Raw genomic sequence first — 22,676 nt, forward strand, 5'->3', positions numbered from 1 at the left:
GGTGGGAGGGTGTTCCACAGGGCAGGTGCCACTACCAAAAAGGCCCTCTGCCTGGTTCCCTATAACTTGGCTTCTCACAGCGAGGGAACCACCTGAAGGCCCTCAGCGCTGGACCTCAGTGTCCAGGCAGAACGATGGGGGTGGAGACGCTCCTTCAGGTATACTGGACCGAGGCCATTTAGGGCTTTAAAGGTCAGCACCAACACTTTGTGCTTGGAAACGTACTGGGAGTCAATGTAGGTCTTTCAAGACTGGTGTTATGTGGTCTCAGTGGCCGCTCCCAGTCACCAGCCTAGCTGCCGCATTCTGGATTAGTTGTAGTTTCCAGGTCACCTTCTGTGATGGCCTGGGATTCAGACTTGGATGCTGAACCTGAGGGATCCCAGCCTGCACAGGATTCCCCACTTCCAGAACCAGCTGAGCCGGGGCTGGGGCATGAGCCTGAAGGGTCCTCACCTGTGCTGGATCCTCAGGTGCAGGCATCAGCTGAGTCTGCTCTGGCTACTGAGGTGATGGAGGACCCATTGCCTGCAGGTGCTCCATTCTCAGCCCCGTCAGAGGAAGCTGAGGTTGCCTCTGGGTCCAGTAACCCTCCAGCCTCTCCTGAGCTGCAGAGGCTCAGGGCAGAGAGGCAGAGGGAACTAAGTTCGTGCAGGAGGAGTGCTCACCTCCAGGCCAGGAGAGGCGAGTCACCTGAAGATCGGGGACGCCCTGTGCCTCGGGGCAGATAAAAGCCAGCCACCCCCAGTCCCAAGTTATGAGGGCAACATTGTTGGTTGCTAGTTCCTGCCTGAACCCTGTCCTGCTATTCTGCCTGAGCTCCTGACCCGCCCTGGCTCCTTGCTTGCATGCCTGTTCCTGACTCCCTGCCCTGCACCCAGATTCAGCTACTACGGACTGCCTCCATGTTGCACCTTTGACCACAGACCAGACTTGGACCTCGCCTCTCGGGTAACCCACGGGACCAACACACCTTCAAAGGTAGCCCTACGTAGAGCACTTTGCAATAGTCCAAAGAAGAGATAACTAGAGCAAGCACCACTCTGGCAAGACAGTCTGCGGGCAGGTAGGGTCTCAGCCTACGTACAAGATGGAGCTGGTAAATAGCTGCCCTGGACACAGAATTGACCTGTGCCTCCATGAACAGCTGCGAGTCCAAAACGACTCCCAGGCTGGGAGCACAGTTGTTACCCCATTCAGGACCAGGGAGTCCCCCACACCTACCCACCTCTTGTCCCCCCAAAACAGTACTTCTGTCTTGTCAGGATTCAACCTCAATCTGTTAGCCGCCATCCATCCTCCAACCGCCTCAAGACACTCACACAGGACTTTCACAGCCTTCACTGGTTCTGATTTGAAAGAGAGATAGAGCTGGGTATTATCCGCATATTGATGAACACCCAGCCCAAACCCCCTGATTATCTCTCCCAGCGGCTGCATATAGATGTTGAAAAGCATGGGGGAGAGGATGGAACCCTGAGGCACCCCACAAGTGAGAGCCCAGGAGTCTGAACATTCATCCCCCCCCCACACTTTCTGGACACAGCCCAGGAGGAAGATGTGGAACCACTGTATAACAGTGCCTCCAGCTCCCAGCCCCTCTAAACGGTCCAGAAGGGTGTTATGGTCGATGGTGTCAAAAGCCGCTGAGAGATCCAGCAGAACTAGGAAACAGCTCTCACCTTTGTCCCTAGCCTGCCAGAGATCATCGACCAGTGTGACCAAGGCAGTTTCAGTCCCATGATGAGGCCTGAATCCCAATTTAGGCACACAAGCCGTGTGATCCACCACTAAGGCTGCACGCCTTCCCTGAACAATATTCTCCTGACTTACCATGAGGCTGGATCAGAAAATAATTTCCCTCCTGAAGAGCACATGTGGGGGCAGCAAGCAGACCTCCTCTCCGCAGAGCCAAGGTACACTTGCTGCTTCTGCAAGTCATGCAGGAATAAAATATCCAAATACAGGCTATGAACAGAAAACCAAGTGTGCATAGGCTAAAATCACACAATGATCCCAGGGTGGTGGTTGTGTGTTTCACTGTGAATTTGTCTGACACCTTAGATTTTATATGCATAGTCATAATATACTCTGGACCTACATGATCTAAGGTCCCCGCCCCCCCCTCTCCTTCGCATCTTCTGTTCTCCTACAGTCACTTAAAAACAAAAATCTAATTATTTGGAAATCTGGTTCTTCGAAGCAAAATAAAGACCATTTGCACAATTTAGAATGATTGCACATATTTGCCTAATTTAGAAAGATTGCAAAATGTGGATCTCCATGGTGCAGAATTCAGATTAGGGTCAACCTCATGCAAACCATCCATTCTCATTTATAAAACTGTAAGGATGGTTCGATGAGTAATCATCTCTCTTATTATATACACTTATACAGACACGGCTATTTCCATCATTTTTGCCACACTCTAGAGTGACTGAAAAACAAGAGAACTGCACAGAACTTAGGACAGCTTCAAGTCCCAAATCCCTATGCCCAGAAAAGAGAGCTGGTGCTGGTACTGTGGTTAGACTGCTGGACTAGGACCTGGAAGACCTGAGTTCAAATCCCCCGACTTGGCCATGAAACTCCACCCAGTGAGTCTTGAGCCAGTCACTGCCTCTCAGCCTGACCTACCTCACAGGGTTGTTGTGGAGATTAACTGAGGGAGAACCATGTATGCCAGCTTGAGCTCCTTGGTGGGAAAGGTGGCATATAAATGCTATGAAATAAAAAAAAATCCACCTTTCCTTGAACATTTGCAGGTCGCTCTGGGGGTGGGGAGAGAGAGATTGCATAGATTTGTCCTAGTCCACTTCCCCACAGTGACTTTAAGGAAGCTTACAAAGGATGTACGCAATAAATTCATCACTATTTTAAATCAAATCTGAAATATATGCATTTTTATATTGTTGAAACCTACCTTGGGACCTTACACTGAAGGGTAGATAAGAAATCTAAATAAATGAATTAATCAGTAATAATAAAGGATCCCCCCAAATCACAAAGCCATGATGATGAAATGGTAACATTGCAGAGCACATTTCTTGATTCCCAATGTCATAGATATTAGAGGAAAACAGACAGATATGGTGATCCCTATCCCTACCTTACCATGCTTAATGCATCCTTTCACTTAGTTAAATGAACTTTGTACATCCTTGCATTTCCTTACGGCATGTAAAAAATGTAGAGAAAGGTTGACAATACAGATTCTGTTCACCCTTATATTAAACATGACATACCAAATCTTTCACCTAGAAATTCACTGCAACTTTTCATTCCATACTTTCAACTCAGTGATTTGTAATCAGTTATCTGACATCATGGTTAGTCATTGCTTTATCCCTATCTCTGGAAGAGTAAAGGAGGGCCTTTAAGGGGATTAAGAGGAAGGAAGCTGCTCAAGATGACACTGTTAATACCAGTTTCTCACACAGCAAGGTCTCAGGTATCAATGCAACAAGAGGCAGGCACACTGCGAATATGCTTGGAACTTCAGTGAAGCTGATGGCTGGAAGATTCAGAACAGATTATGATGATGATTGTGATGATAATGATATTTATATGTAATGGGAATTGGGGTTGCTTGTGTGTAAGCCGCAACTGCTCCAGGCTGGGTTGTCTGGCTAAAACTTTTCCCTGGCCGGACAGCCCTTACACCGTGGCTGTCTTAATCACTGGCAGAATCCGTCAGTGGGCGTTTCCTGAACTTCTTCCAACATAAAAGTTCTTTGACACCAAGTCTCCGCCTAGCCTCCCTGCGCGGAAGCTTTCTGCGCAGAGTGGGCGTGCCCAGCGGAGGTCCTGTGCTCTCCCCGCTGGTGGAAGAGTCTCGGAGCCCTCCCTCCGAAGCCCTCTCAGCCTCCCCTTTCTTCCTGGCGTCACGCTGATTTCCTTCCCCAGAGGAAGCTCTCCCTCTCCCCTTGCTGGTTCCCTCTCCGGCGTCATTGGGGAGCCTTACCTCCACTCTTGGCTCCGATGGCAGTTCCCTGACATCCACCTCCCCCCCAGGGCCCTCCTCACCCCCGGCCCGTTCCTTTGACAGTGATGCGGGGAACCCCTGGAATGAGCTATCCCCTTCCTCAGATGATTCAAACATAGCTCTCCACCTGCTGCTGTCTCTTTCCGCTGGCCAATCTTCCCAGTCAGATTCCTCTCCCTCTGATACCTCCCCTCCCTCCTCTTCGGAGGTCGGATACCCCATAAACTCTTCTTCATCATCCGTGGTGCCAAATTGCTCCTCCCAGAACCTCTCTAGTGGTGTCGGCTTCCTTGGGAACCTGCAGTGAAACTCCTCCCGCAGATACTCATCCCTGATCCCTTCTGCAGGAACCCATGTGTTTTCCGACTCGGGCTCCCCCTCCCAAGCCACCAAATATTCCACCTGTCTCCCCCTCCACCTTGAATCGAGAATTTCCACGGCTTGACCACTGAGTTCCCTTTCCTCCACCTGTGGGTGAGTGGGGATCTCTCTCTCTCGCCCCGGCAATTCCCTCCCCTCCCGGTATGGTGAGCGTAAGGACCTGTGGAACACAGGGAACAGTTTCATGTTAGTCGGCAAGTTGAGCCTAAAGGCCCAACTTGTGTTACCTCGAAAGGTCCCAGTCGCCTTGGCCTCAACTTCTTACAACCTCCCTTGAACGGTAGCACTTGGGTTGACAACCACACCCGGTCCCCAACCCTTATGGTTTCCCCTTCTCTGCAGTGCTTATCTGCCTGCCTCTTGTACGCTTCCTTGGCCCTCTCCAGGTTCATCTTAAGTTGTTGGTGTAAGGCCTCCATTTCTTCCACAAACTGCTCTGCCGCCGGCACACTCCACCTCTCCTCCCCCTCCCCTGGGAAGGCCCTGGGGTGACACCCGTAATTGGCCATGAACGGACTCATCCCCGTGGACACATGTTCAGCGTTATTGTAAGCAAATTCGGCCAGTGCTAGTTTTTCCACCAAGTCGTTCTCCCTCTCGCTGACGTAGCAGTGTAGGTACTGTTGGAGTATGCTATTAGCTCTTTCTGCTTGTCCGTTAGTCTCCGGGTGTCTGGCCGTCGAGAAACTCACCTCGACTTGCAGCAAGCTCATGAGCTTCCTCCAGAACCTGGAAGTAAATTGCCTTCCTCTGTCGGACAAAACCCTCAAGGGGGCGCCATGCAACCGGAAGATGTGATCTACAAACAGCCTAGCTGTTTCCTCTGCCGTTACTGCATGCGAGCAAGCAATGAAATGGCACATTTTGGTTAACAAGTCGACTGCTACCATGACTGCTGTTTTCCCCCTGGACTTGGGCAAATCGGTCATAAAATCTATGGATACCACCTCCCATGGTCTTCCCGGAGTGGGCAAGGGTTCCAGTAACCCCGCGGGTGCTGCTTTCTCCCCCTTAGCTCACTGGCAGCGGTCGCACCCCCGTACGTACTCCCGCACCTCTTCCCTCACTCTTGGCCACCAGAACTGCCTGGTGACAAGCAACATGGTTTTGTGTTGACCAAAATGCCCCGCCGTGGGGTTGTCATGTAGTTGTTTGAGTACTCTTCTCCTCAAGTCCCCCTCTGGTATGTACAATGCTCCCCTGTAATACAATGCCCCTTCCTTTTCCTCAAAACCCCCCTGGTTTTCTCCTGCGTCCCTGAGCTCCCTGATTTTTGTCTGGGCGTACTCATCGTCCCTTGTCAACCCTGCTAGTTCTCGTTTCCCTACCAACACTCCCCCACACACCCATCGGTCCTCGGGTATCACATGTCGTACTTCCGGTGCTCCCTCTCCTTCCAAGTACTCCGGCTTCCGGGAGAGGGCGTCTGCTCTGACGTTTTCCTCCCCCGGTACGTACCGAATCTCAAAAAAGAACTTGGAAAACTCCTGTGCCCATCGCGCCTGTCTCTGGTTGAGGACCCGTGCAGTCCTCCAGTATTCCAGGTTCTTATGGTCCGTGCACACCTGGATCTTGTGCTGTGCCCCTATCAACAAATGTCCCCAGCGTCGGAATGCTTCATAAATTGCAAGCAGTTCCCTGTCATACACCGTGTAGTTCTGTTCTGACTTGCTCAGCTTCCTCGAAAAAAAGGCGCACGGCCTCCAGTTGGAGTGGTCTCCCGCCTGGAGCAGTACGGCCCCCACCGCTCTGTCTGACGCGTCTGTCTCCAGCCTCATTGGCTTCTGCAGATCCACGTGCAAGAGCTGCTCTTCCGAAGCGAACGCCCTCTTTAGCCTTTCAAAGGATTGCTGTGCCTCTTCTGTTCATTCAAACTTCCTTTTGCTGCTGAGACAATCGGTGATGGGTGCAGTTAAATGGGCGAAGTTCTTGATGAACTTCCTATAGAAGTTCCCAAACCCCAGGAACCTCTGCACGTCCTTCCGATTCTTGGGTGTCTTCCATTCCAGCACCGCCTGCACCTTGCTTGGGTCCATGGCTAAGCCCTTGTCCGACAACCTGTATCCCAGGAACTTGACCTCTCGGGCATGGAATTGACACTTCTCCAGTTTGACCCACAACTGGTGCTCCTGCAGCCTCTTCAGCACTTCCCTGATGTCTTTGACATGCTGCTCCTCATTCTCCGAGTAGATTAGCACGTCATCTAGAAAGGCCACGCAATTCTTGTACAGTAGGGACCCCAACACGTGGTGCATGAAGGATTGAAAACAGGCTGAGCCCAATTGTAACCCGAAAGGCATAACCAAGTACTCAAAGGCCCCCAGAGGGGTGAACATGGTGGTTTTCCATTCATCCCCCTCCCTCATCCTAATCAAATTGTACGCCCCCCGAAGGTCCAGCTTGGTAAAAATTTTCCCCTTCCTTACCCTGGTTAAAATGTCATCAATCCTGGGCATTGGGAAGGTCACTGGTTCCGATACCAGGTTTAACCCCCAATTGTCCATGATTAATCTGGGCTCTTTGGAGTCCTTTTTGTCCACAAAGAACACCGGACTGTCCCCCACCGCTCTCGATTCTCTTATGAAACATCTCTTCAGGTTCTTGTCAATAAACTCCCGCAGCTCCTGCATCTCCCTGTCCGACATGGCATACAGCTTACCCACTGGCAGCTGAGCCCCTGGGAGTAGGTTGATTTGACAGTCAAAGGGCCTATGAGGGGGTAGTCTATCCGCCTCCTTCTCACTGAAGACATCCTCCATGTCAGCGTATTGCGGTGGTACCCTCCTCTTTTCCCCTACTGCCATCCCTGCCACCCTGGCTACGGCCATCCTCGGGGTCCCCCCCCCCCCGTGGCAGTGTTCCAAGCAGTGACTTGACCCAAAGGTGACTGTTCGCTGGTGCCATGCCACTACTGGATCATGCAATGCCAGCCAGCTCATCCCCAGTATGATTGGCGGCCCGGCTAGTGTGGCAACGTGAAAGGCAATTGTCTCAGTGTGTCTGGAGACCCTCATCTTCATGGGAGGAGTCTGGTGTGTCACTTTCCCTCCCAGGAGTTCTCTCCCATCAATGGTCGTTACTTGTAAGGGGTGCTCTAGAGGCACAACGTGGAGCTGGTGCTCTAGTGCAAAATCCCTGCTAAAGAAGTTGCAAGAGCTGCCTGAATCCAGCAGTGCCTTCACCTTGATTGGGTGTCCGTTAGGGAGTTCTAGCACCACCTCTATGGCTATGGCTGCTCGGGGGGGGGGGGGGTCTGGCTTGGGCACTTTTACTGGTTGCTCGCCTGGCTGCTGTGCCCGCTCACCGGCAGCCAAGCGCTGGCGTTTCCCTGCTCTTTATTATTCCCCTCCTCCTCACTACCAGCCGCCCCCACCATTCCTTGCCATGCCTTCCTCTGAGGGCAGACCCTGGCAAAATGTCCTGGCTGTTGGCAGAGAAAACACTTCCTGGTCGTTTTCCCCTCCTTTTTGCGAACCTCACCAGAGTTTGAAACCCCGCACGCGCACACCCCTCCAATCTCCATTGGCTCCGCTGGCTGGGAAGGTTGCTCTGGCATTTCAGGAATGCGGTTGTCATGCCAACGCTCTGCTCTCCCTTCCCAATTCTCTAGAGCGCGCGCCTCTTGGCGTACTCCAACAGCAAGCGCCATTTTAGTCAGCTGATCCATCGTTTGCGGGCGGGGTGAGCGGGAAAGTTCGTCCTTTACCGAAGGGGCTAAGCCTTCCTCAAATAGCATCTGCACTGGTTCCGAACCCAGTTCCCACCCAAGTTTGTGGATAAGCATCGCAAAACGCGACCAGTACTCTCTAACTGATTGGCTCCCTTGTTTGCCACGCCATCAGTTCCTTGCGCGTCACGCTCTGCTCCACTTCACTGGAAAACATGAGGTCCATGGGGCTAAAAAAATTCCTCAGGTCCCTTAAGGCAGCACTCTCCGATGCCATTAAGGGTCTGACCCATTCTCTGGCACCGTCTTGAAGATGCCCTATCACATAGGCAACCCTCGCCCCATCGTCCACAAAGTTATCATACTGCATGTCCAGCGCGTACTGCACCTCCGTCTTAAATGCATTATAATCTCTGGGATTGCACCCAAACTTATGCACCTTCCTTGCGATGGGGGTGGGTTTCCCCTGGGCATCCTGAGTCCACCTTTCATCTAGCCGTGCCGCTAGTAGAGCCAGCTGCTGTTCCAAATCTCTGTTTCTCTCCTCCAGAGTTGGTCCTCCCCTGGCTCCCTCTCCGGCACCTGCTCCACCGGTCTGACTCATGATGCTGCCTGTCCTGCTCTCTGCACAAGCAACGTCAAGGACTGACGGATTGCTGTAATGGGAATTGGGGTTGCTTGTGCGTAAGCCGCAACTGCTCCAGGCTGGGTTGTCTGGCTAAAACTTTTCCCTGGCCGGACAGCCCTTACACCGTGGCTGTCTTAATCACTGGCAGAATCCGTCAGTGGGCGTTTCCTGAACTTCTTCCAACATAAAAGTTCTTTGACACCAAGTCTCCGCCTAGCCTCCCTGCGCGGAAGCTTTCTGCGCAGAGTGGGCATGCCCAGCGGAGGTCCTGTGCTCTCCCCGCTGGTGGAAGAGTCTCGGAGCCCTCCCTCCGAAGCCCTCTCAGCCTCCCCTTTCTTCCTGGCGTCACGCTGATTTCCTTCCCCAGAGGAAGCTCTCCCTCTCCCCTTGCTGGTTCCCTCTCCGGTGTCATTGGGGAGCCTTACTTCCACTCTTGGCTCCAATGGCAGTTCCCTGACATTATATTTATATGCATCCCATCTGACTGGGTTTCCCCAGCCACTCTGGGTGGCTTCCAACAGGATATTAAAAACACGATAAAACATCAAACATTAAAAACTTCCCTAAACAGGGCTGCCTTCAGATGTCTTCTAAAAGTCAGATAGTTGTTTATTTCCTTTGACATCTGATGGGAGGGCATTCCACAGGGTGGGCACCACTACCGAGAAGGCCCTCTGCCTGGTTCCCTGTAAACTCACTTCTGGCAGTGAGGGAACCGCCAGAAGGCCCTCAGCGCTGGCCCTCAGTGTTCGGGCAGAATGATGGGGGTAGAGACGCTCCTTCAGGTATACTGGGATGAGGCCGTTTAGGGCTTTAAAGCCATTGAAGGTCTTTCAGGACCGGTGTTATATGGTCTCAGCAGCCATTCCCAGTCACCAGTACTTCTTCATGCAGTGCATAATTAAACAGGAGGAAGTCATGGCCACCAGCTGGATGGCCTTAAAAGAGGTTTGGACAAAATATTATTATTATGTAAATGTATTGATCACTTTTTAAACCAGGCAGCTCAAGGCAATGTACAATATGTAAAGAAACACACAATACATTAGAACCAGCATAAAAGAAAAACAAAGAAAAATCTAACGGACAATCAAATTTTTAAAAGGCAGCTTTAAAACATTCCACACAGTCAAAGTGACCAGAGCTTATTAAGAGTCAAAGGCCTGGCAAAAAAAAAGAAATGTTTTTACCTGGCACCTAAAGAAATGTACTGATGGTGCCATGTGAGCCTCCCTGGGGAGAGCATTCTACAAGTGAGGAGCCATTGCAGAGAAGGCCTCTTCTTGTGTTGCCACCCTCGGGACCTCCAAGGGGGGCTCCAGTGATGATCTCAGGGCCCAAGTCAGTCCATGTGGGGAGAGGCAGTCCTTGAGGTATTGAGGTCCTGAGCTGAGAAGGCTTTCTGAATTGTGAAAGAGAAAGAAGTGGCATGGGCTCAATAATTTGCAAAAATAAAATAAAAAATGAACAGACTAAGCGGACTCCATGAAGTATAACCCTAAGGTGACAATGCAGCATTTTGGGGTTTCCCCTGCCTTCCCCACCATTTCGTATCCAGACTGATTGAGAGCTCCAGAGAATCCGAAGTCTTCCTCATTATCTTGTGGCAATTGGGTTGCTCCTATGTAAGCTGTTGTGCAAATGTGGATTGAAACCTGTGGGCCTTCGCTGGTGAAATTTTAGAAAATGGAAGGAAATTTGGGGAAATGGAAGGGATGGAATGAAAGTGGAGGTCACTGTTATTCTATTAATTTGGGAGCGGGCTTGGGGAGGGCGGGTGATAATAACCCCTGAGCTTTATAATTCATGAATACACTTTGGCTTGATGCTTAGCCAGATTTTTTGACTCCATGTCAGACTGTGGTCTATTTTCTGATTCTGAGAAGTCCCTCCCTGTACTCCATTGCCATGTCTCCCTCACTTTAGCATCAATTTGTATCTTTAAGCAGGAGGCATCCCTCTTAAGGTTAATCATGTCTCTCCCCCTCCACCCCTTTTATGTTTACTGTGGAGATTAATAAGGAACTGCAGTGTAAGGAGACTCTGAAACAACTCCTTTATTGTTTAATTTAGAGAAATGCCATGGACGATTGAGTTTTAGCCTCTCCTTTGCTACAGTTGCTAGAACAATTTGTGTTGGGGATTAGTTGAGCTTCACAGCTTCTACCGCAAGCCCTATGCTGACCCTTTGTGGAATGCGCTGAATCAACATAACTTTTTTAAAATATGCCTTTTAATAATAAATAATAATATTATTATCAATAATAATAATAATTTATTATTTCTACCCCACCCATCTGGCTGGTTTTTAAACACACACACACCACCACCACCACATCATTCTTCCACATTGCCAGCACCTCTGAGCAAGTCTCACGTGGAAGTAGCTAAACAGAAAACATCCCATTGAAACAAATGGGGCTACATTTTCTTACTTTTCTTTTGGCAATGGGATTTGCAGGAACGGAGCAGCCCTGATCCTGACCAGGACCACAACAAAGTGTTACATCCTCCTATATGCTCAGTTTACAAACTGGATCAGGAACTCTGCATCTGTAATTTGTGAAGGGATCAAAAAAAGAAACCTGCACAGAACTGGCCCTCAGCTGACAATTGGTACCAGATAGAGTATCCCATTCCTGTCACTGAATGGGCAAAGTGCCCAACATTATGATGGGCTGCTTTGTGTGGAGGGAATTGGAGCTTAGATTTGTCAAGGAACCCTTATCAGGGAAGGTGGATCTGCACCTTGAACTGGTCTGATTGAGTTTGGGATTTGACCAAATTTGGTACACAACTCTACTGCATACTGGTAGCTATATCTATATATCTATATAGATATATTCACACTTTCAAAGACTACAGGCTAACTGGCAATTTATGGAACATAAATGGGTTCACATTATCCTGTGCCTCATTATACCAGTACATTGTAAAAAGTCACAATTTCCAAATGAAAACATGGCCTGCCCATTTTGGTTCTCACCATATATGTAAGCTTAACCAGGCATCTCTGTACCAGATTCTAGATATACATTCTCTCATAGCTGGTGTTCTCATCCCACCCACCACCCACCTCCATGCTGAGGTTTTTAGAAATAATAGTTCCAGGAGCAGTTAAGAAGTGTTGCATTAATTCCCTGTCCTCTCTTAGTACAGCTTCTTTAACATATCTGAGTAGTGAAATTAGAAAATCCACGCGCAAATTATACTTTGCCTATCTGATTAAATCATAGTTTGTTACAGTTTTGTCTTTTTTGTTTTGTTTTTAAAAAACTTGTTCTTGCCTCCTATCTGACTCAGCACCCTGTTTCCCCCATCCATGCCTTTCATGGCTAAGTGTCCCTGCTCTTTCCATCTCAATCCCTTGGCAAGTGGCTCCCAAGAAAAAGATGGCAGGAGCAGAAGCAAGGATGGAACTGTCAGAGAAAGGCAGTCAGCCAACAGCTGCTGCTCCCCTGTGTGTTTGCTTGGGATCCCCTGCTGCTTTCTCTGCAGGCCTTCTACAATTTCCATCCATCAGAGTTCGGCTTACACATGTGGCTCCCTTTAATGCAATTAGTGCATCTATCCAGAACAGGGCATCACAGTGAGAATAGAAATTTATAGATAAACATTTTCCTCTCTGCTAATGCCATGGCTACACGATGCAGAGTTAAAATGGAAGGGCAGCACATCCAGGGCAGACAAATCAAAGCCATTTCCCCACAAACACCAGCTCCCTCGGCCTGAAAGCAAGATGAGCACCGCCACCCCATAGTTGCCTTTGACTGGACTTAACCATCCAGGGGTCCTTTACCAAATGGTGAGTTTCTTTTGCCTGAAGATTTGTAGATACTTAGAGAATTGCTGTTTTATTTTTATTTTTTGTCTGAAGCCTTCCAGGCCCAGTGGAAACATCTGCAAAGGTGACAAATTGCTGCTTTGTTTCCTTATTTGCAGCACAAATGAATAAAAATCCATTCATATCACATGTGCTTGCAAAGTCCTATGGCAAGCAATCCTGTCATGGTCATCATTCATTCACACTCCATAGGACCTGACCTCACAGTGCTGCATGCACAAATCAAGGTGTGCAGACTTCGTGTGATTCTCATGGGGCAGGTACTTTGACTGAACATGGCAGGTACCAGAGTAAGGGGGTCACATATTGCAAGCAACCAAAGTTCTCAAAAACACATGTTTAGCTGGTGGTTCCTCTAGGGCAGTGGTTTTCTACCAGTGTCCTTCCCTCCCTCCTCAGATGCCCTCTTGCGTCTCTGCCTCCTAAAGCTGCTTGTTGCAAAAGCCCTAGCTACAAGCTCCCCTGGTGAATGGTGCCTCTGGAGCTGGCCAGGGGGTGCTGGCCAGGGGCCCCTGTGGGACAGTGTGAGGAGGCACCTCTCTTTGGGACACTTGGATTTGCTACCTTCTCTTCTTGCCTAGGTCTGTGGGTTGGAACTGTATTAGAGATTCTACCCACACCTTTGTGGCAGATGGCACAGAAGAGTCAAGAGACCCATATTATCCAAGGCCCCAACCCTAACTTTCAGACTTTTGATTAGCCCCTGGATATATAAAGAGGGGGTAAGCAAAAAGTCTCTGGAAGGTGAATCTAGATCACTCTTTTAAAAAAATAATTATAATTTTCTCTGGAAATGCAACAAGACAAGAAGTCTGAAGCCCAAGTGCACATTATCTTCCACTACCACCCAAAGATGTCTCTCTTTCCTATTAAGCCAACAAAGGTGCTGCTCCTACCCATGTGCTGGGCAGGTTGGGAAAATATTAGTTGCATCCCTTTGAAGGGATGCAACATCCAATCAGAGGATTCAGGCAGTCTTAAGAGACTATCTCCACCATCCCCTCCCTTTGGGGTGAGGCTGTCTGCTGTTTTCCTCAACAAGGATTTTAGCTGCCATGAAAGATTTATGATCAAGTCCCCATCATTGGTCCATAGGATGGGTTCCAAGACTGAATGGGAGCTGTGAAAGTGTTTGTTCCAATGAGTTTCCCTGCCACTCTTCAAAGCTGAGGTGGAGAATGCCCAGCTACTTGTAAGAATCCTGGCCTGAAGGGAGCCGCTCCACCTTGGCAGACAAGTGCCATCTTGATATACTGCGTCTCTGCAGGTGACATCACCAAACCCACCTTCTCATGCTCTGTTGGAGAAACAGCCACAACTGTCTCTAATGGTCCCTTCTGCTGGTGAGGGAGAGGCAGCTTCCAGGACTCCATCCTCACCAGTAGATTTGGGCACATCTAGCAGCAGCGAGTGTGTGTCCAAAGGGCTCTGTTCTGTAGTCTCATCTTCCCCTTCAGTAATCCTCCATAAGAGTCCAGCTGCCAGGGATCCTAGAGCTGCGATTCCTGCATTGCAGGGGGTTGGATAAGCCTTGTGGTCCCTTCCAATTCTACACTTCTATGATGCAGTGAAGTGGTTCCCACTCCTGATCCGAATCAGAGCAGCTCTAGTGACAGCCCCAAGAAGCAGTTAGGGTATGCTCGCCAAGGAAGGTACAAGAATCACTGAGCACATTGTAAAATGCCAAACATTTGCATCACTCCCCACAAACTGCTAAGATGTCCTCAAAATGGCAAGCAGAGCCCTTTTTGCTGTAAGTATATAGCCATCAGGAGACTTTCCAGTTGCGACTTCCGGGTTAGCGCCTCCGGCAATGGCGGAGCTCCTCCGAACGGGAGGAACTTGCTCCGTGAAAAGTAGGGTCTAAACCACCACAGCGAAGGCGGAAACCGATTGAAATCACAGGCGAAAGAAGCCTGTGAACTTGGGATTCGGCTGGCACCCTTTGCACCTCCCCTACTCGCGGGGAATCCCTGTTTTGGGGATCCGGAGCGACGTGGGGTGAGCGGCGCGGTGCTTTGAATCGACCGCTTCTTTCACGGAGTGAAGCCGAATTGCTGCTGCCGGAGAGCGCTGACTTTTTCCTGTGGACAATTGGACTTTAAACAACAACCCGTGAGTAGTACGGAAAATTGGATCTTTAAATACCTTAATTTGACACCGAACGGGGAAGGTTCAAAACAGGAAGTCCGCCTTCCCCTTTTGTGAATAGACTGAAGCAAAGAGCTTACAAGTTAAGGTCTTGGAAAGCCTTATGTAAAGGATTAAACTTCCATCGATTGAAATTATTAGACCCCCTTGGAAGCAGGAGAAGAGGGGGGAAATTTTGGACCGTGTATCCTGCAGGAGAGAGTGATTAGAATTAAATTCCCACTGCTCTGAACCTGGGAACGGACTGACAGTGATTGACATTTTGGGAGAGTTCATTGACAGCGAAGAGAACGGATGTTGACAGTCGGTTGAATAAGAGAAATATATTATTTCCATTGTCCGCTTCTGCGTTTAAAAGGGAGGAAAAGTAACTGAAAATTGAAACTAACTTTACATTTTGAACTTTCTCTGAAAGGATTGATACAAGTGGAGACTGTTTCCCTCTAGAGGGAGCTTTTGAAACTGTTACAAGAGTGGAGCTGGGGAATCTCCAGCTGCTTGATAAGAAGTGTGGGAACTAGAGATTGACCTTGGACGAATGTCGACAGGAGAAGCCTTAGTAACTGCATTTTGCAAGATAAATTATTTGCTGGAACAGCTTCATGAAAAATTGGATGCTATGATTACTAAAACTGACATTTTGGGACCAAAAGTGAGCACCAATATAGAAATTATTCAGGATTTGACACAGGAATCTATTTTAGCAGGACAAATTGCTGAAAAGGAGGAGAAAGTTGCTGTTGTCGAACCTAAAGCAATACAAGGGGGAGCCTTAGTCTTACAGAGGCAAATCGAAGACTATAAGTTGAGGCCCTTTATGACTGAAACTAGAAAAAGTCAGACTCTGAAGATCGGAGCCTGACCTGGACTGGAAAAGGAAAGTTGGAAATATCCCTCTGTGCAGGGATTAATTGACTTTTGGAATATGGACTTGGGTCAGGAGGAGATTGGAGCTCGGGGGCCTTTGGAGTTGGAGGAATTTTGAAATATGCCCTGAAATACTTTATGGATCCTAGCTTTAATTGTGGTAATTTGGCTTACCTGTCGAGAGGGAGTGAAGGTGTCGTTGGATTGGAGTTTCCTCAAGATCTGCTCTTTAGCATCAAAGAATATCAAGAAGAACTGCAGAAGGGATGTGGAAAAGAGTTAAGAGCCTCAGACATAAGATCTCCAGGATGATGGACTGTATGGAGTGGACAGAAGTGTCTGTCAGAGCCCGAGACCGGGGAGAGGAGATGGTGGAAGAAGATTGGAAGATTTAAAGTCTATATATAGAAATATTGTAAAATTAATGAGTGACAGGAAATTGTTGGAATGAATTTTATGGCCTTAGTAGAAATGCTATAAGGAGTTAAGCTTAAATAAGTATACTAATTTTAATGGAAATAAGATTAAAAATATGTTAAGACATTTATATGATAGAAAATGGAGAAAGATGGAAAGGAATTGCTAAAACAGTTAATGGAAGTGGAATACAAAGAGGGAGGTGAGAGGAGGTCGATGATATAAGGGAATGAAAGTTAGAATATGGAGAAGGAATGATGTATGCTTTTAAATTATTTTCGTTTTGTTTTGTTTAGTTTAGTTTATTATGTTGGGTGAGGTGTTGAGGTTGTGTTTTGCATATTGTATTGTATTGTTTTACTTTTTCTTGTTCTTGTTCTTTTTTTCTTTTTTTTTGTTTTTCTTTTCTCTTTCTTTTTCCTTTTCAAATAGCAATAAATATTATTTATTTATTTTTTTTAAAAGGAGACTTTCCAGTTGCAGTCTTGCTCACTTGGGGGCCGTTCCCCAAATCTTGCCTGAACCAGCCCCAGGGGTTCATTGAAGGCGACGTGGCAGGGTGTGAGCAGGGAAACAGATGCTCCATGTGTTTCGACAGCATGCATCAAACCAGGCTGGAAGGCCCTTTATGAGCCCTCCAAATGCCATTGGCAGCCCTTCAGAATAGTGAAACAAAACTTTACCAATTTCTAGCCAACCAGCTGTCAAAGAAACATGTTTCAGAGTCTCAATTACAAGACACATTCAGGAACAAGAAAGAAATGGACCTCTAGCATACACCACCAGATGCAATTTCTCCTAAATGCTATCTGTTACCAAAATTTTTAGACATTTGACACACACCAGAGGAAGGACAAGACTTCCATATGTCATTTGGTCACCTACCAACACAACATCAAGCTGCCCTCCCCACCCTGAACATACTAACTCTACTTTCTACCTTTCCACTCTCAGATAAAAGCTTTGTGAACCTTATGAATAGGTTTCCCTTGAAGTTTTGCCTGAGACGATTGCTTTCTATTTCCACCTTCAGGTGACATCTCCCACTTCAGCTTGGTGAAAAGGCTTTTAATAAAAAAGACTTTTTGCTTTATTTTAATTTAAAGTCCCCAACTTAGATGGCTTTAAAAGGGGACTGGACAAACACATGAGGGATCAGGCTAGCAATGGCTACGAACCACAATGGCTCGGCTCTGCCTCTCCAGTCAGAGAGAGCAATGTTTCTGAATGCCGCTTGCTGGAAACCACAGGAAGGAAGGCTGTTCTTGTGCCCAGGTGCTGCTGTCTGGCTGGCTTCCCTTAGGTGTCTGCCTGGTCACTGGATGCTGGAGTGCATGGGCCACTGGCCTCATCCAGCAGGCATGTTCTTGTGATATCTGACACCTTTTCATCTATTGTCTCTTGTTTTTTAAAAGTAACTCATCGCAACAACCCCCTTTCTTGCTCCACCCTATTCACTTGTGTGCATCGTTAGCTAGATATATATGTTTCTCCAGAGCCAGCATAGCATTTATTTCACAGAGATATTTCAAACTCACCCTTCATCCTAAAGATCTCACAATACCAATTGATGATACTTTGGCAGCCAGGAAGGGGATGATCTGTTAAAGTGAACCATCTACCTGCCTGAACAGTATAATGTTGCAGCCACATTAAAGAACCACTTCTAAGAAAAATGACAGCAAAGTGTTTTACTTCAAAAAAGCAAACAAACCCAGCAGAATTGCATTCAAAGCCAGTGTGAACAAGTTAAAGCACAAAAGTGAGGAAAAGCAGAAGCAGGAGAAATCGGTCCACCTCTCCCAAGCACTGCAAAAGATGCCACCTAGTTGAAGCTGGCCCACTAAATCCCATCCAGGAGCTACTGCTGAGAAGGTTCTGCCCCACCAAGGGCACTTCAAGTATTAGGGGAACATGACTGGTGATGTCACAAATGAATGGGTTAAGATTGTTAAGATATCCTGGCCCCAAATCCAGAGCCCAAGTGTGGCAAAGCAGTTCAAGTGCCAGATTAGGACCAGGAAGACTAGGGTCCCAATCCCCACTCAGCCATGAAGCTCACCTTGGGCCAGTCACTGCCTCTCAGCCTAACCTACCTCACAGGGCTGTTGTGTGGATTGAATGAGGAAGGGTAGAACCTTGTACAGTACACCAGCTTGAACTCCTTGGAGAATAAGGTGCGATATGAATGCAGTAAATAAAAACAGATGAATATACCCTTAAGAATGCAACATAATTCAGTCTATTGATGTGACACCCAAGAAGAACTCCCAATAATATTTTCACCGTCTGAAGTTTAGAGAAGCAGGAGAGCTTAAAACATCCACTTGAGGTGAGATCAGGTGGTGGGTCACTTAAAGGAAAGAAATAGCCAAGGAACAATTGTGCATGCTGAGGCCACTGGATGATTTTTTATCATCAGGGCAGAGCTCACGCTTTGCATCTGGGAGGTCTCAGCATCAGTATCTGGCATTTCCAGTTAAAAAGGATTTGACAGCAGGTGATGGGAAATTAAAAGTTAGAAAGGATTGGACCACTGCTGCGAGTCAGAGTTGACAATAGTAGCATAGATGCACAAATAACCTGACTTGGTCTGAGGCAGCCTCCTATGTTCCTTCAGCAATCAAGGTTACCAATATCTCCCCAGCATCCCTCTACAATGAGACAATAACACAGGGAGTGTTGCCACCTTTTCTGTTTGGTTGTTCCTTTGGCAGCTATGTGACAGGCAGAAATCCACCAGCAAGCGATACTGTGGCAGAGAATAAGATTTATCACATGGTGGGGTGTTGTTGTTGTTTGCCCACCACCCATTAAAGCTTTAGGAGCTCTGCCAGCTCTAACAAAATTGGAGTCCAAGAGTAGCCAAGCCATTAAAGACAGACAATAGCATTCCTGGAAGGAGCCACTGGCACAAAGCAGTTTTCCAAGAGGCAAGAAACAGAAGAGGAAAGCTTGCTCTTCCTCTTCGCCTGCTCTTCAGGCACCACCACAGATTTCCCATCCCCACCTGATCACTGCGTTTGAGCTATGCTTAATCAATTTTTCAGAAGGAGCTATTCCATCATGTCAGATCCAGCAGTCTAGATCTCTGCCTCATTCCACCCCCACCCCAGTGTCCAGGGCTTCCTTTGTTCAGCATTCAGTTCTCTCCATTCCATCACCCAAAAATACACAATGTATACACACCCTATTTTCAATATAATAATGCACAGTTGTTAAGAATGTTCATACAAGTAGATGTCTGCTCAACAGTCCTATAAGTTGGGTGAGTCACATTATCAGCTGCCAATCAGCTGTATGGGGGTGGGGGTGAGGGCTACCATTAATTGCACATGTAAGTAGTGCATTAGGGAGGGAAGGCAGCCTCCCTTATTTTTAGACCACAGATAATGCTCTCTTAAGAGCTGCTATACTCATGGCCAACTCAGTGTTCTTTTTCAAGTAAAGTCAGCAGATTTTACCCACTAATCATCTATTATGCTGGAATCTTAAATGAACTGGTACACACGACACAGGAAGGCAGGAAGGCAAGAATGCCATGAACTCCTTTGCCATGAAAGTGGTTGCTTGACCCCTGCACAAATAGCATCACCCTCCATTACTCTGGAGCAGGGACAGAGCATATTTTCCAGCTGGAAGGCAGTATTCCCTCCTGGTCAACCCTTGGGGTGGGCAGGCATATGCCAGGGGTGGGCAGGGATTAAACCACAGGCTAGTTCACACACGCTGGCACAACCCATCCAGAAGAGCCAGAAGCAGCACCACAGGCAGAAGGACACATCCAGGCGGGCAAATTACACTCCAGGAAGGTGCCAAGCAGGGCAGGATGGGTACCAGACAGAGATGCTTGAGGGGCTGCGTACGCAGCACTAGGACCCTCAGTGCGGCTGGATGGGCATCGTATTTTGAAGCAAAGGATGCAAACACACATCACCATCTAAGGAGGAGTCCCCAGCAGACCAGAGTCTAAGATTTCCTATCCACACCACTGTTTTCTCCGCGTCAGAGTAGGTTCAGGGTTGTTGTAGCCTTGATATTGAATACAGCCAAGAGCAGGCCTGGAAATCCACCCCCACCCCACCCCACACACACTACAAACATCAATGCCAGGAATCACAGCAAAGCTGTGTGCAGAGACTGAAAAGGCAGTGCCGCATAACGGTTAGTGGGAAGAGCTCTGACAAGGGAGAGCAGAGTTCAAATCCCCACACGCAACCACCAAAGCACACTGGGTGACCTTGGCCCAGTCACTTTCTCATACTTTGCTCTAGGAAAAGGGGTACTGTACCTATATCACTCTGCGTATGATTTTAAAAAATTGATTCATAATAATAAATGAAATCCTGCTCACAATGTTGGACACTCTTGCTTGAATGCAGCTTGAATGCAGAACAAAACAGAAAGCAGCCCTCAAGGAAAGAGCACCTCCGAGCGTACGCAAAGCGCCTGCCCTTTCCTAGTTAGAAACCAGATCCCGCCCCCACCCCCGCTTTTCAAAAGCAACATCTCCGGATCACAGCGCGCGCGGCATTCTCCCCCGCCGCCCCTCTGAGGTCCGCAGGCACCCAGCTCTACCTGGGTTTCACCCACCCGTCTAATAAAGCATCCGGACGTGGAGCCGCGAGAGAGGCACCCCCCCCCTCCGAGCGATCCAGCGCCCACCCCGAGGGGAACGTGCTACTCACCCGGCGCCACCGCTTGCCGCGTCTCTCCGCGGCCCCTCGGAACGTGGGAAGGGGGCAGCGGCCGCGGCGTGGCTTGGACTCCCGCGGGCTCGGGCAGGATGGGGGGCGGCGAGAGGGGCCGCCAACTTCTCCCCTGCCTACGGGCCCTGCCCAGAGAGGAAAGAGCTTCGCTTGGTGGAGCGAGAAAGCGTCCCCGCGGCGGAGCCTGGCGAGCGTCCCTCCGCGCCGGCGGGGCTCGCTCTCCTCCAGCTGCGATCACTGGGGCGTCGGCTGCCTGCGCTGGGCCAGAGCCCGGAGCCCGGCAGCGGGGACAAGACAAGGCGCCTCCAGCTGCGACGAAGCGCGCATCCTTGCCAAGCGCGGCGGCGGCTCTCCGGCTTTCCTTTCGCCCCGCACCGTCGGCGGAATCCCTCGCAGCTGGGAAGCCCAAGCGCCCTTCCCGGGATCCGGCAGAAGCTCAGCTAGCAAGAGGAGCCGCGCTCCGGCTGCCTACATCTCCCCGCATCCGTCAGCCCAGGAGCAGCTCCAACCCGCGGCTGGTCGTCGCCGCTGCCGAGGCTGCGTGGCCCGCGCAACTGGCGGCTCGGTTCCCCCTCTCGGCTCGAGCGCGCAGGCACAGCCTCTCGCAAGCGGCCGATGACATCAGCCCGAGAGGCCGCCGCTGCTTTGCCGGGATGCGGGCGCGGAGGCTCCCCGTGGCGGGTGGAGGGAGCTGTCGGTGCGGCTTGCAGCCCCGCTGAACCTCGGCGAAGAAAGGCAGGTGCGCGCCGAGGTCTTCTGCTGGTGCCTCTTGCGAGCAGACGCTCTCGACCGCCCTCGTCCCTCCCCCTCTGTCCCCCTAGGCGCCTTTTACTCGGGAGTAAGCCCGGCTGACTGTAGGTAGAGAGGCAACCGTGTTTCGCACGGTCTGCCGTACGTAGGACTGGCTCCCCACCGAGAAGAATTAGTGGCCATGTCCAAAGGGCAAAGGGCTGCTGGCTTTCAGGGGAAAATTTTGTTACCTTGAGGTCAAAGTGGTGGACCTGCAAAAGGTAACAGAAGCAGAGAGAGCGGTCGAGGAGGCCGCCAGGGATTTCATAGCAGTGCCACACTCCGGGGAGAAGGATGGTCTTGGGGAAGGAGAGCGTCCCCTTGAGGAAGAAAGAAGCATTACCTTAGAAGGGGCCCATCCTTTGCTGGAAAGTTTTGCCCTTGCCTTGTGTTCAGGCTGGCCAGTGTGAATAGAGGATACTGGACTGGATGGGCCATGGGCCTGATCCAGAAGAGCTCTTCTGATGTTCTTGTCTGATTCTTATGTTCTTGTGGTTGCATCACCCTGCTTTATTATCTGAGGGAGTGGTGGGGCAGGACGTCACCTGGAAAAGGGGGGGGGGGAGTTGCCTTAGACCAGGTCAGACTGCTTGCCCCTTTCAGCTCAACTAAACTGGGTGCTCTGACCGACAGCATCTGGAGAGCCCATGGGATTTGCGGCCCTGGCCAACTCCCAGTAGGCCACTCTGTTATTGGACAACTACAGAATCACAGAATTGTATAGTTGAAAGAGTCCACAAGGGTCACCCAGCCCAGCCTCCTGCAATGCAGGAATCATTTGCCAGTACGGGACTCAAACCCACAACTCTGAGATTAAGAGTCTTATGCTCTACTGAGTTATCCCAGCTATCAGCTCCCATCCTCATCCACATTGGCCAGTGATTGATGGAAGATGGAGTGTGCAATGTTGGTGATTGCAAGCAAAGGTGGAACGGGGGAGCCTGGGGCCTTCAGTTCCCATCATGCTTCCCCTTGGCCAGGCTGGTTGGGGCTGGCAGGTGAAGGAGGCTGATCTCAGCTGGAGAGCCAGAAGTTCGCAATCCCCAGCATCATGTCTGGTGACACCTTGAAGACTTAACACACTTATCATGGCACAAACCTGCATGGACTACTGTGCACTTCATCAGAGGAACTCAAGAGTGGTGGCTGCTTCACCCATGATATACCACCAGGTGAAGGAGCCATCGCACTATGGCCCTCATACTGGTCCTGAGAGATGTATTGATACATTGCCCAGG

At 49.4% G+C, this 22,676-nt stretch overlaps 1 protein-coding gene across 1 annotated transcript in view; it reads right to left on the minus strand.

Moving 5' to 3' along the window:
- The window catches only part of LINGO1 (leucine rich repeat and Ig domain containing 1), a 728,722-nt gene extending 706,784 nt beyond the window's left edge, over positions 1–21,938 (minus strand). The window contains exon 1 of the mRNA XM_079991599.1: positions 20,629–21,938. The gene's annotated coding sequence lies outside the window, so the exon portion shown is untranslated. The remainder of the gene's footprint in view (positions 1–20,628) is intronic.
- Positions 21,939–22,676: the final 738 nt, after the last annotated feature.

Source organism: Podarcis cretensis (genome assembly GCF_951804945.1).
Source record: "Podarcis cretensis genome assembly, chromosome: 9".
Classification (NCBI taxonomy): domain Eukaryota; kingdom Metazoa; phylum Chordata; class Lepidosauria; order Squamata; family Lacertidae; genus Podarcis; species Podarcis cretensis.